This window comes from Pinus tabuliformis, chromosome 5_2 (genome assembly GCF_031772625.1).
Source record: "Pinus tabuliformis cultivar Carrire ecotype Pingquan chromosome 5_2, CPIR1, whole genome shotgun sequence".
Taxonomy (NCBI): domain Eukaryota; kingdom Viridiplantae; phylum Streptophyta; class Pinopsida; order Pinales; family Pinaceae; genus Pinus; species Pinus tabuliformis.
This window is the reverse complement of record NC_142306.1, coordinates 118,045,752-118,059,906: the sequence shown is the minus strand read 5'-3', so window position 1 is coordinate 118,059,906 and position 14,155 is coordinate 118,045,752. Positions and strand designations below refer to the sequence as shown.

Sequence of the window (14,155 nt, the reverse complement as noted above, 5' to 3'; positions counted from 1 at the left end):
GACTACTCCCTCTCGACTAGAGACTCACTATCACCCTCCCCCTCTGCAGTGAAGGAACTTAGACACAAGTTACACTAAGCACTCACCAGGCACACGTACCTCGCTTTTTGAAGACTAGGTATATCACTCTCCTATGCTGACAAGCAAGCGCTAAGGCATATCTTTAGGATAATGGTAACCGGGCCATCATATCAGATGGGACTCCTACACCAAATGGTGTGAGGTCTATTTGGGACTTCATATTGGGGAGATCCCCTGAATGTTGGCAAGTCCAACACTGTCAACAGAACCATAGATTAAACTGATTGTGCAACCCATGCAAACTGGAATAAATAAGGGGCATCAAGTTGATTGTGCAGCCAATGCAAACTAGAATTAAGAAGAAGCATAAATGTATTTCATTTCCTATCTAGATAATCTTCAAGATGTCCCTTATACTTTTTAAGCTAAATCTCTCACCGTTGACATTTTTGGGCATTGTTAAGCTAAATCTGTCACAATTAACATTTTTGGAGGATGGGTGGAAAAATTGTTTTAGGAAAATAATTTACATGTTTGTGGAGTGGTACAACCAAAAGAAGAGAAGCTATATATATCTAATAGCATTATGGACGAAGATGGCCTAATGTAAGATGATATGGTTTGGAATTTATTGGATATTCCTATCCATCTTGCTTTCTAAAGATAGAAATTATATTGATGATTATGAGATTTTTAATCCCATCAGCCAATGGGGCCTTTGGGCGAGTATTTCTAGCAATCCTCCAACATGTTTAAATAATCATTTGCTAGAGTCACTAATGCTTAACCATCAAATTATGAGAAATCAATGAGGACTATAAATTGAACTATTGGGAAGGAGATGAATGTTGTTGTAGAAGTGGCACAAAAAAACATGTAAAAAGAGAGATCATTCAAACACTTTACTTCTCTTGTCTCATGACTTCTCAGTTTGAAAAGGAAGTTAGATCAAATCAATAAGAGTGAGTAGTATCAAGTTAGAGTTCTAACTTAGGCTACAAAAGCTTATCTAGCTTGTTTGAGTTGACCATAGCATGGATACAATTGCATGTGCATGGAAGAATATTGCACCATGGGGTTCCACCAATATGAAAGAGCTTAAGCATGCAATGATGACTCTTTCTTTCAAAATCCATATTGGTTGTGCAACATATAATTTATTAATTCAAACAAATCAATGGGATAATTTGGTCTATCAATTCAAGGAGGGGTTCTACAAACTATATCAAATGCTTACCAAGCCACTACTAAATACTTGCCTACATGCTAGGTTATTTGCTCTTAAGAATCAAATTTTCCATGGGGAAATTTTATGAAAGAAGACCCACTTTCACATGAGATCTTTAAGGATCTAACTTCATATTTACCTCTTTCAAGGCATATCCATTCTAAGCTTGCATGCTACATTTAAAAATAACTAATGAATGCAAATAATCCACCTTTGTTTTTACCAAATTATTATGTTTATAGTAGGACAATAAGTCTAAAATAAACATGAGCATGCTTAAAAAAATGAAATCCCAACCATTAATGAAGTTCTTGGTGTAGTTGACAGTCCATTGTGAACATTATCTAGTGAATTAGTTGAAGTGAATGCATCTAACATAAATCTAGTTGAAATTCTTTCTAAATTGGTAACAATGAAACTAAGATATATATACTGGCAAAACCATAAAAATAATTTTTTCGTGAACATCTATAGGCGTCAATCCATGATATGCATCAAAACAAGTATCTAGTGTAGTTCAAGTAAATGCATTTGACATTTATTAACCTAAAATTGGTAACGAAGAAACTAAGATATATACACTAGCACAACCATATAAAATAAATGGCTTGTGCATCAAAACAATTATGTCATGATAGATTTCAGATTACCAAAATTAAAATAAAATCATAAAAAATAACTAGATTATAACTTTATTATTACTTTTATTAATTATGAAAAGAATGAATACATGACTTAAACATATACACATTTAAAAAAACATGTAACAAGATTGTTAATCATGGATATTCATCCTCACTTTATCATGGAGATTATTAAACCATAAATAGCCTTTGTTATAATATATATTTAATTTAATTTAATTTAATAACCTTTTTCAATTAAATTGAAAATAAAAATAAAAGCCACAATTACCTTTGAGATAAATCTCAACCCTCTATAGAAGGAATAACTACTACTAAAAATATTTTTTGGATATTCTATAGATATTAAATCTCTACTAACCATAAATTAAATTAACTTAAAATTATGGAAACCCTATTCATAAATAGACACACCTAACTGTAGAATTAGTGTGTGCAACAATTTTTGTAGTTTGATTTTGTTGAATTATAATGTAGAATTGATTTGGGCTAACTTGAAATGAAGGTTAAAATTAGGGATGAATTTTGTAGACCTTAATATTGATGTGGTATTGAGGTTAAGCCACATTGGAGGGTTTTAATAATGACTTTGAGGGTGTGTATACAATTGGAAGGCCACATTTGGAGGAATCCTAAAGGGTTTGGCTTGTAGGTTTGAACATTTTTTTAGCATCTACATATTTTTTAAGGGCTTTCGGACGTTGGATGCTACACAATGAAGCCCCTCTTTGCCACATCTGTGGAGTGGTCCCCTCGTTTTAGGGCTATCTAGGATTAAATCATTGTACATATGGCTTTGAGTATTAATTAATGAGAGCAAAAGGATTTTTACTACTCCTTAGGATAATATAGGGGGTTTCGCTTGAAATATTAATATTATATTATATAGGAAGTTGAGAATCTCCCTATAAATAGAGATGCACTTGCTTCATTACTTTCTTAAGGCTGGATTCGGAAGAAATACCTTAGAAAGTTTTGAAATTTCTAAAATGTTGTTGCAGTTATTTTGTCTTGAATTTGGTGTTATGTGTTATCACTCAGATGTTTTCCTTAGAAGTTGTCAAAGAAGTAATAGTCTGAGGTAACCACAAACCTAATCTTCTAGACTCGGTTTCTAGCCAACCTAAGTCCAGTGAGGGCTCTCTCTTTATAATTTAACTTTGTTTTGAATAAGATTTCAAGCTAATTCTTAGTGTTCATGATTGTTTTGTTTTAATTCGGTGGTGGAATTAAGAAAACAGATGGGAAAAGAAAATATTCAGGTCATTGGGCTATGGATTCAATCAAGAGTGGCTGAACTGGATCTGATCAATCACTAAGGTAAGAGTTCACAGGGTAGGCTAGCACAGCGAAAGCAAATCTACATGTTCAAATGGATGAGGTAGTCCTAATCAGGGCAAAGGGCAATGAAGGATCCTTAACCGGGATTAAGATGAAGAAAGGAAGGATGATCAGTAGCAAAGGGCAATGAAGAATCCTTTACTATGGACCAAAGGGGGGGTAAACTATGGAAGTAAGGGAGCAATTAAGAATTCCCAAACCAAGACAGTTGGTGGGCTCCAGTATTGTAGCAATAATGCTACAACTCCTGGAGCTTCCTTCTTTAATTTTATCAACCCGGTAGTTCGTAACAAACTTGGAAGCGACGGTGCTGTATGCACAAGTACTAGCTCTTGCCGCAGCTGTCACTTGGTCAGCTGGCAAAAGTCCGCTAGGGGCTCAAGCCAACTTCTATGAACTCTTAGAAGAAGCTTTTTAACTGATGGATGAAAGCTAACTCAAAGGAAGCTGATCTACTTGCAGAAAGGCACTGAAAGCCAACAAGAAACGCAAACCCTAGCAAACCCTAATTCTACCAGCTAGTCTTACTGATGCAAAGATGGGAATGAAAACTACTGAAAGAGATGCCATTACTTCTATGAAGGTAAAATGCATGTGTCTAGACTACCTCTATCTGAAGAGAACATTGTTTGTATTTTTGTTTCAGTTATTAGAATTATCATGCATGTGCTTTTAACTAGCTTTTTACTGTGCAGAGGCAGATCAAGGAGGAGAAATGTTTGGAAAAGGTTGGGATGGTACAGAGAGGGCCTAAGGGGTCCCTAACACCCTTCCAGAGTGTTTCACAAAGTTTGGTAGCCAAAAACCGAGTTCATGAGCTTCTACAGGAAGTCTGCAGGGGTTCTACAGGATGTTTCAGAATTTCTACAGGATGTTTAGTAATTCCTACAGGATGTTCTACGATTGGATTTTGGATTATGGGTGAGTGGAAAAGGCTGCATGGATGGATAGGGAGATAGGAGAGGGGTTTGTAATGACTTAGTGACAGGGAGGTGAGGTGATGAGAGGATGTGGAAAACTAGTTTGTCTTAAAGAGGGTAGAGGGAGTGGAAGGCCGAGAAGGGAGGTAGGATGTCGTGGGCAGTAGAGTAATTGAGAGACAAGGGGTCGAATTTGGAGATGAGCAGTTGGCCTGGGCAAGGCTTAGAAGGACGAGAGAGGGATGGAGTTGCACTGCACAATATAAACTAAACCAAATCATCCACGTCCTGCACATAATCAAAACATTCCTAATTTGTCCTAACTGTTTAATGGAACCAATGAACAACAACGTTATTTCTAAAGAAAAACATGTGTGGTACTGAAGCAAAGAAACATTCCAAGAGGTCTGAGCGCATGGAAAACTACTATAAACGAAAATATTGCACCAAATATTGCATGAGTACACAAACCAATGTTTTTGATGGGTAGCACTGTCTGCAATTCCAACCCCTAGAAAGAGGTGAAAATGAGAGTACAGACAACCCTTTGTTGGAGCTTTTATCAATTCTAATCTCTTTACTCTATTCTAAACATCTAGAGAAACTCTATCTTCTAACAACAACCTACTTAACCATACCACGAAATCTAACTCAACAAACTGCGTTTCAAATGCATGTAAAGAGAACCATAATGCTGGAAGAAAAGATAACAATACAGAAGAAGGAGGCCTTAGGCTCTCAGGTTGGGCCCAACCCCGAGAGCTATGGATCCTTTTAAAAACTCAGAACTGAGATCAAATCTGACTGCTTCCCGTTAAGAAATAATAATCATAAGTCAAAAAGTATGCCAATAATGGATACAAAAGAGCAAAACCAAGCTAGCAGCTCGTAGTGCAGAATGTGCAACAATGTTTCAAAAGACCTTTTCGAAGGCTAAAGCCTTGTCATTTATACATCACGAGGCCCCAAGCTAGCCTCCTAAATCAGTGGGATTTGGCTGACCAAACTAGGAGTGAACAGCTGCTTCCTCAAAATCCGTTTGGCTGCCTTCTAGATCCGGTTGTGGTGGCTGTTGGAGCTCGGAGTTGGGGGTGAAGATCCCGAGGAAGGCCATTTAATGCTGTGGACAACCCTCCTACGAATCCTCAACCCCATCTTGGCTGTCTCCTGGCCCTTATCTGCTCGGTTTTGTTCCAATCATGTGTCAAAAACCTGAAATGAGCACGTGTTAGCCACCTAGGAATAGTGACTACCCTTATTCGTACAAATGACATAAACATACTAAAAAATGATGCATAAGTTATGAAAAATGAATGGTTGAGCAAAGGTAGTTAGGCCAAATGAGCCCAAAATGTTACCAAATTTGGGGCTCATCATCACCCCCTAGCTAAAATGATTGCTCATCCCTGAGAAACTAATCCAACTCCTCGTCCTTCATTGCTTTCACCGCCACCCTCACATCCCAGGCTTCAGAAGTAGTCTCCTCCTCACTGGCATGGAACCCAGCCTTCCTTTCCACCTCTTCCCACTGCTTATGCTCTTCTTTTTCTGTGTTGCCTTCCATCAATCCTAACAGCAGAGGTGGGCTTAGCTTGAGGCCAATCCAGCTGGCTTGGAGGTTCTGTATGGACTTCTTGTAGAGGGGCACCCATGCTAGAGCTTCCCTCATTCGAGTTGGAGTGTGATATTCTCTGATTTTAAGGCTGTGGGACAATGTGTTCCATCGGCGGGTGCAAGCATGAACACAGTTCTCCCCTAATAGTCGCTCCATATCCTCGAAATGTGCTATAGCCTGGGCCTGCTGATCCATGTATTTCAATAACGTTTGAGGGTTGGTGGCTAAGTGTTGGTGGGCCGATATCAATGCAGTGGGATCCCCTGGCTCTGCTCTAATCAGCAGTGGCTCATGTAATTCTCGGTTCATGACCTCTTTGACTTCCGCTGCTCTCTTCTCTTCATGGTTCAACCATGAGGCAAATGCCATCAACTGCATATCTCCTACAGCTGTGTTGGGATCCCATGAAGTCACATTAGGAAGGGCCAAATTATGGAGATAGAACTCCGATAGTTTGGCCTTGTCCTCTGATGAACTGCTATTGCATAACTCTGTGAACTGCTGGGGGTCTTGGATTTGGGAGATACCCCTCTGTGCCAATGCATTGATTTGAAATTGCAGCCACTCGTCCCATAGGTACAGGCCATAAGATTTGGCCGGTTGTCTGCATTGTAGAGCATCCATGGCCCAACTGGCCATGCAGGCCAGTTGTGCCTCTTTTTGCTACAACTACTGCTTGAGAGCTTGTATCTCGATTTGTGCTTGTAGTTCCCTTCCCTATAGATGCGAGGTTGGCTCCCCAAGACCAATTTGCAGTCCTTCATTGCCTTGATGTTCTGCTATAGTGTCCCCTGATAATGTGCCCTTTTCTTTCTTCAGTTCCTGTAGTTGCAGTTTAAGTTTCTCATTCTCTTCCTGTAGGAACACCCGCTGGCAGTTTGCCACGTGTTTGGCCATAGCTAATTCTTTTCGTGCCTCCTTGAGTTGTTCCTCCAAGGGGCCTATATCTGCCACTCCTTTTGATTTAGCTATTTTCATCCACGTGTGAGTTCTCACTCTTTCTTCCTCCAACGCAAAGAAAAGTGGCACAGTGAATTTTTGTGGGATAATTTTTCCAGCCTCCAAGAAGTTATAATACGAGCTCAAGCTTGGCTGGGGACTAGGTTCCGGAATATGCTCTTTCTCTTCTTCCCTCGGTGGCTCTACTCCGTCTTCCCTAAGTGGTGATGTGGCTGCCTCTCCCTCCATTTTCTCTGTCTCCTTGAGCCGGGCCAATGTTTCCTGTAGAACGGCCTCAGCATCCTGTAGTGGGGTTTTCGAAGCCAACCTGTCCATTCTCTCCTTCCAAGCAGTTGTCTTCGGGCTCCCCCGCTCATAAGTGACTGATATTTTTGAGGGGGACCTCTCCCTTGGCGAGGTAGGGGTGTCCTCTATAGTAATTGGGCTGCTGGATGGAGGTTGGGGCCTGCCTGTTTTGATCCTTACACTCCTCCGTGCTTTGAAATACAGAGGGATCTCCCTCTTTCGTTTTTCCCTCGGCTTGGGAGGTGTACTAAGGGTGGCCAGCATGACTGCTACCTCCCTTGCAAGAATTTCAGTTGTCTTCTCCTTTGGTTTTCCTTTCTCAGGGCTTCCTGTAGAAGGCCCTGTAGTTGCTGATTTCTGGCTTCCTGTAGAAGCCGTTTTTGACTTTCCTGTAGAAACAGGTGGCACCGTTTTAGCCTGTTTGGTTGAGGGTGCTTTGTCTTTTGACTTTGCTGATGCTGCTTTCGAGGTGCCTTTACTGACATGGAATTTTTTAGTCTTTTCCACCCTACTTTGTAACCTTTTCTCCCTGGGTGTCAATGTGGATTTTTCATCCTCCTTGTCGGCAACCTGGTGTTTCTCTTGTTTCCCCTTTTTTTCTTTCTTCGGTGCTTTGGCCGCGGTTTCTTGGCCTTTCCCTTTCTTCTCTGTGTGTATTGGCTCCTTCTCCTCGCTGCTGGAGGAAGTAAGCTCCTCGGTCAACATTTTGATATCGCCATCCTTAGTCAGATTTCGGAAGGCTTCCCACGAGAGAGGGACAGTGTATGTGTGGAGTGCATCCTCCACGAGGAGCTTAATGAGCCCATGATGGGCTACCTGGTCTGGCGTGCCCTCTTGTAATTTGGTGGCACATTCAGTCATGGACTGCAGAAGGAAGTAGGGAATACTTAGCTTGTTTTCTGAAGGTAGGTCCATCTGGTGCCTAAGTTCTGTGAGCAGCCGGAAATGGTACCCATATACAATGCTAAATCGTCCTTCGCACGTGATATATTTCATAATTTGGAGGCTGACCTCACTCCAAAGCGGCTGTAGGCTAGCTCTGCGAACCCCGTTCTTATCCTCTGAGAATTGCTCCTCTGGTAAAAAGAACTCCTTTTTAGCCTTCTGGCCTAGTTTTCTCTCCTCCTTATCCCACGGTACCCCCATTGGGAGATCAGTGACTCTGCTAATGAACTGTGGGGTGAGTCTGAGATTCACACCCCTGAAATTTACAATGGCCAACATTTTTTATTTTGGCTTCAAAGCTCGCAGGAATTCCTCTGCCACCTCATCATCATAACCTTGAAGCTTGTCGCAGAACGACATCCATTGTGCACGAGAGAACAGTTCTACCACCTCAGGGTTTTCCCGTAGCTTCTTTGAGTCTGTCGGTTCCTTCCTAATGAATCCACCCGGCATGGTGAAAGCTTGCTATGTTAGCCGGAGGTGGCTGGTGCGTATCAAAAGAGGGGCCTTTCGGATTCCTTGAGACAGAGCGCAGAACTACGCCTCCGTCAAGCACACAATTCGTGAATTCTCGGCTATCTACAGGTGAGCCTTGACAGGGGCTCAATTACGAACCACATCCTGTAGAAAACCCCGCATATACGACGACGACAATTTTCATGCAAAAGGAAGACGACGCTTGCAATTTTATGCTCAGACTGTAGTTTTACTTTTTTGAGGACGTCGACTTCGCCACCCTTCAAACCAATTGCATGGGAGGAACAGGTTCAGGCTTACCTTTTCCAATTCGCCACCTTTGACGTGAATAGATCGATTTCCTCCGTAGCGGCGAGCTTCCTGTAGCGCAGCTTCCTGTAGAAGTCGCGCACAGGTTCCGGAGAGCACGTCAGTGGTTCTGCGCCTTCTGTGCAACCACCAAACTGTTGAACAAGCCGAAGACTTGGAGTAACGAGCTTCAGAGAAATTCGGACGCTTACTCGACTACAAAACGGCTGATGATAAATGAGTGGAGTGACGATCTAGCCGGTAGATTTGAATCCCTGCGGAATTCGTGGCGCGGGGGTGAGCTGTCCCTGCCGGACCGTTGGACGACGTCACCTATTCATTTCACAGCAAGTCTGCCTGACCGCCGCATCATTCCCTGCAGATCTGCCGCCGCCATTTCTGTTAAAACGCCGCTTCTCCCCGACTGGACGCTTCCCACGTGTCCATTTCCCGTTTTGCTTGACACGACCAACACTTTCCGAATCTGACGAGACCATCGGACTGGTCGTGGTGGCCAGTTGAATGGCTACCCGACTGCTCAACCCATTCATTTTCACACTTGCAAACATTTCAGAGCATTGTTCATGTAATTTGACGAAAAAAGGGTGAGGCACTTACCTGTGCGGCCGCGACGTGATTTTCAGGTTTCGGGATGAGGGCGACGGATTTGCATGTTGCTGCTTCATGCACAGGCACAGGGTTCCTCCTTGCAGACTGTTGTTGGTTACGAAGCTTATTACCTGGCTGCAAATGGTGCATGTGCCCACTCTAGGTGTTGCAGGCGCCTTGATGGTGTACACTTTAGCTGGATGAACTGCTACGGGATTCCTGTAGGATGTCCTGTAGCAGTTTTTCCTCCTCGGGTGCATGCCGAAACGGTGGAGACGGTGGCATCACGGTCACGGTCGCAGGGTCCTCGGATGGCTTTGGTAAGTAACGCATGGGGTCTCTGCATCCTTTATTCCATTTGAGAATCGCTTCCTCTGATAATTCAATGTTCTGATTTGACTGTGCAGGTATTTCCATTGCATGGCAACTGGGGTGGTAGAAGGAGGTGACAGCATTGGGTGATGGAGGAAAACATTAGCTTGCATGCCTCCGTGTCAGCCTCGGGCTTCAGATCTTCCCACACAGTCGGTCCTGGGCCGTCCTGGGATTCTACAGGAAGTTTCCTATAGAAATACAGAACTTCCTGTAGAAAGTCCTGTAGCTTCCTGTAGAAGGCTTAACTGTGATCAAATCATGCCCAGACCTTGGAAGATATGAGTGTTTCTGGAGGGAGTGTTGATGAGGTCCTCTGGTAGCATAGTAGGGACCCTTGTCTTTGAGTTAAGGGACCTCTTTTCCTGCATGGAATACCTGCAACCTGCAGGAATTATCAAGTCTTGAACCTGTTTTTCTTGTTTCTTTGTTTGTTTTTTTCTTTTTTCTTTTTTGAAAGACAGCAGGGGTGCCTCTATGAGGTTTTCACCCTTACCATCTGTCTTGAGCGCCTCAGAGAGGTTTTCACCCAAGGGTCTTTTTCACACATTTTCAGAAGACAGCAGGGACGCCTCGATGAGGTTTTCACCCCTACCATCTGCCTTGGGAGCCTCGGAAAGGTTTTCACCCAAGGATCTTTATTATTATTATTATTTTTTATTTTTTTTTGAGATCTTCAGGGTATGCCCAAAACAGAGGCAGAACCCTTCTCTATGACCAGCACTGATTTTTCCACAGTTTTGATGAATTCTTGCCTTGAAAGAGGTTTTCTGTAGATCTTTAGTCGATGCCCATTGACAAGCATGGGGATGGCCTCCTCATCAATGGTCCGAATAAGAACAGACCCATTGTCATTACATTTTTCCACTGCATATGGTCCCAGCCATCTGGTTCTCAGCTTCCCTTGAAATCCTTATGCCTGGAATCATATAACAACGCCCAATCTCCCGGCTGAAATAGCTTGTCATTGAGATGTTGGTCATGCCACACCTTCCTCTGAAGTTGAACCACTTTTGAGTGGAGAAGGGCCTGCATTCGGTGCTCGTCCAATCCATTCAGCTGCAATAACCTTTCTTGTTGGGCATGGCTGAGATCTAGGTCCAGCTAAGCTGCCATCCTCAAGGTGTTGTACTCGAACTCAATTGACAGCAAAGCTCTCTTCCCATAGACCAGCTCATAAGGTGTAAAGCCAGTTGTGGTCTTCCAAGTGGTGTTGTAAGCCCACGTGGCCTCAACCAGGCAATCTGCCCAATCTTTTCTACTGCTGCTCACCACCTTAGTCAAGATCCCTTCCAATGCTCTATTGGTGACTTCCACCTGCCCATTCGCTTGAGGATGATAGGGGGTGGAAGTCCTATGCTTGATTTTGTGATGAGCGAGTAGGTCTTCAATTAAGTTGGAGGTGAACTGGCTTCCTTGATCGGTGACTAGCTCTCTTGGGTAGCCAAATTTGTAGAAGATGTTTTCTCTTAAGAACTCGGCCACCTTTTCTTCTGTCGCTACTTTGATCGCCTTGGTCTCTGCCCACTTTGTCAGGTAGTCTGTGCACACAATGATGTAGGACCTTTGCCTCGAAGGAGGATTGATTGGACCCACAAAATCCATACCCCACTTCTCAAATGGCTCAAGAGTCACTTGAGGTTGGAGAGGCATTTCGTCCCTTGGAGTCGGTTTCCCCATCCTTTGGCATCGGTCACATTGGCTGATATACCTTCTGACATCTTGATGAAGCGTGGGCCAATAGTAGCCTGCCTGCAGGATTTTGAAGGCAGTCCTTTTGGTTGCAAAATGTCCTCCACAAGGCCCGTCATGACAAGTTAGGAGGATATCAAAGACTTCCTCCTCCCTTACACAATGCCTTAAGATCTGATCAGGGCCAAGCTTGAACAGGTTGCCCCCGATCCAAGTGAATGAGGCACTCTTCCTCACGATCCTGCTCTTCTCCCTTGAGGATAGGTGCGGAGGGAACTGTGCTGAGACAAGGTAGTTTGCTATATCAGCAAACCATGGAGAGAGTACTGAGATAGCAAACAGATGTTCATCTGGCATCTGGTCATCCATTGTTCCATCCTCACCTGCAGGTAAATCCAATCTAGACAAAAAGTCAGCAACAACATTTTCTTTACCTGGCTTGTCAACAATAGTCAAATCAAACTGCTGCAACAAAAGTAACCATCTAATAATACGAGCATTCACATCCGGTTTATTCATTAAATATCTAATTGCAGCATGATCAGTATGTACAAACGTTTGATATCCAGTGATATAATGTCGGAATTTGTTCAGTGCATGGACCACGGCCAAGAATTCTTTCTCAGTTACAGTGTAATTCAGTTTTGCCTTGGATAAGTTTTTGCTGACAAAGTATATGGTGTATGGAGGTTTTTGTTCAACTTGTCCTAAGGCTACCCCTATGGCTTTGTTCGAGGCATCAGTGTGGATGTGGAAAGGTAGGGCCCAGTTTGGACCTCTCAAGATTGGGGCAGACACCAACTTGTCCTTTAATTCATTCAGAGCCTTCTGACAATCGTCAGTCCATTTAAACTCAACATCTTTTGCCAAGAGGCTAAACAATGGCGAGGCTAGCTTGCTGAAGTCTTTAATGAATCTCCTATAATACCCTGCTAAACCTAAGAAACTTCGAACATCTCTTACCTTCTGAGGAGGTGGAACCTTCTTGATGAGAGCAATTTTGTTAGGGTCCACCTGTAACCCTTGGCAAGAAATGGTATGGCCTAGGACGGTCCCTTCAGTCATAAAGAATTCACACTTTTCAGGACTAAGGGACATGTTCATCTCAATGCACTTGGTTAGGACTTTTCCCAGATTGGACAATGCTTCCTGGAAGTTGGACCCATAAGGAGTGAAGTCATCCATATAGATTTCCACCGAATCATGGACCAGCTTAGAAAAGATGCTCAAGACGGCTCTCTGGAAGGTGGCAGGAGCATTGCATAGTCCAAAGGGAAGAACTCGGTAAGCGAAGGTACCCCAAGGACAAGTGAAGGTGGTCTTATCTTGGTCCTCCGGGCTGATTTGGATCTGGTTATACCCGCTAAACCCATCTAGGAAAGAGAAAAACTTCTTTCCTGCCAGTCCATCAAACACTTGATCTATGAAGGGTAGAGGAAAATGGTCTTTCTTGGTGGCCTTGTTCAGTTCTCGGTAGTCCACACAGATTCTCCACTTCCCGTTTTTCTTGGGAACCAACACCAGAGGGGACACCCATTCGCTATCCGAGATGGGGTAAATGAATCCGGCATCCAACAGTTTTTGCAATTCCTCCTTGACGATGTCCTTAAGGGCTGGATTCATTCTCCTTTGGGGTTGCCTAACCGGTTTACAATCTTCTTTGATGTAGATGTGATGGGTACAGACCGAAGGATGGACTCCTTTCATCTCCTTATAGCTCCAAGCAAAAGCATCTAGATGACTGGCCAACAGACTACACAGCTCCTTTTCCTGGGAAGGAGATAGGGAGGAGCTGATCTTTAACGTTCTCTCAGGGCCGAACTCCACATTTTTGACTCTGGGAGCAACAGGGTTGGTCACACAAAGGTCCACTAAGGTGCTAGCTTGGGCATCCACCACCAATTCCTCTAAGGACGATGCACTGGGAGGTGGATTCTAGATCAAGGTCTCAATCAAATCATCCTCGGTTAGAGGGGATCCCCTAATGGTGTCTAGGGTGCACAAAGGTGCTGAGTACACCTCATCCTCTTCTCCTTCCTCCAACCAAAGTGGTAAGTCATGCTCTAATAGGGGTTGGGCAGGAGGGTACAGGACTAGCTGCTTGGACATAGGACCATTTTTGATGGTCATGTTTCCTGCACGGCAGCTTATGTAAGCATCTGCAGTGGCTAACCAGGGCCTTCCCAAAATAAGAGGGTATCCAGTAAGCTTTGCCTTTGGTTGCAGAACCAAGAAGTCTGCAGGGTACTCCCAAGAGTCAACAGAGACCAAGACATCGTCTACAATCCCTTCGAGAGTCACGGTGGAGCGATCTGCTAGTTGCAGGACTGTCGAGGTCTTTCTCAAGGAACCCTGAAGGTTGAGTTTGAGCATGGTATCCCTGGTCATCACATTAATGGCAGCCCCCAGATCAATCAATGTGTGAGGTATGATGGTGCCATTGATGTGGACATCGACTACAGGACTCCCAGGATCCAGATACTTTGGGCAGATGGCCTGCCCCAACATAAGATCAGACAGTTGTCCTATGACATTGATGGTTGAAGCATCTCTTTTTCGCCTGCCTGGGTCTCTGAAACACTTTTCCTTAACCAGTTTGTTGTATATCGGTACATCCTTGATGGCTTGGAGAAGTGTTATTCTCACACACAACTGTTTTAGTTCTCCCAGAAGCTCATCCTCCTCTGGGTTGGGTTGTGTGGTGGCCGTTAGTCTCTCAGCAAAGGGTGGAATGGCCTTTGGTTCACTTTCCTGTTTA

The 14,155-nt window shown here is 43.6% G+C and overlaps 1 pseudogene; it reads left to right on the top strand.

The window, feature by feature from the left end:
* Window positions 1-607: 607 nt before the first annotated feature.
* On the top strand, window positions 608-1,513 carry LOC149157785 (protein MAEA homolog pseudogene; annotated as a pseudogene).
* Window positions 1,514-14,155: the final 12,642 nt, after the last annotated feature.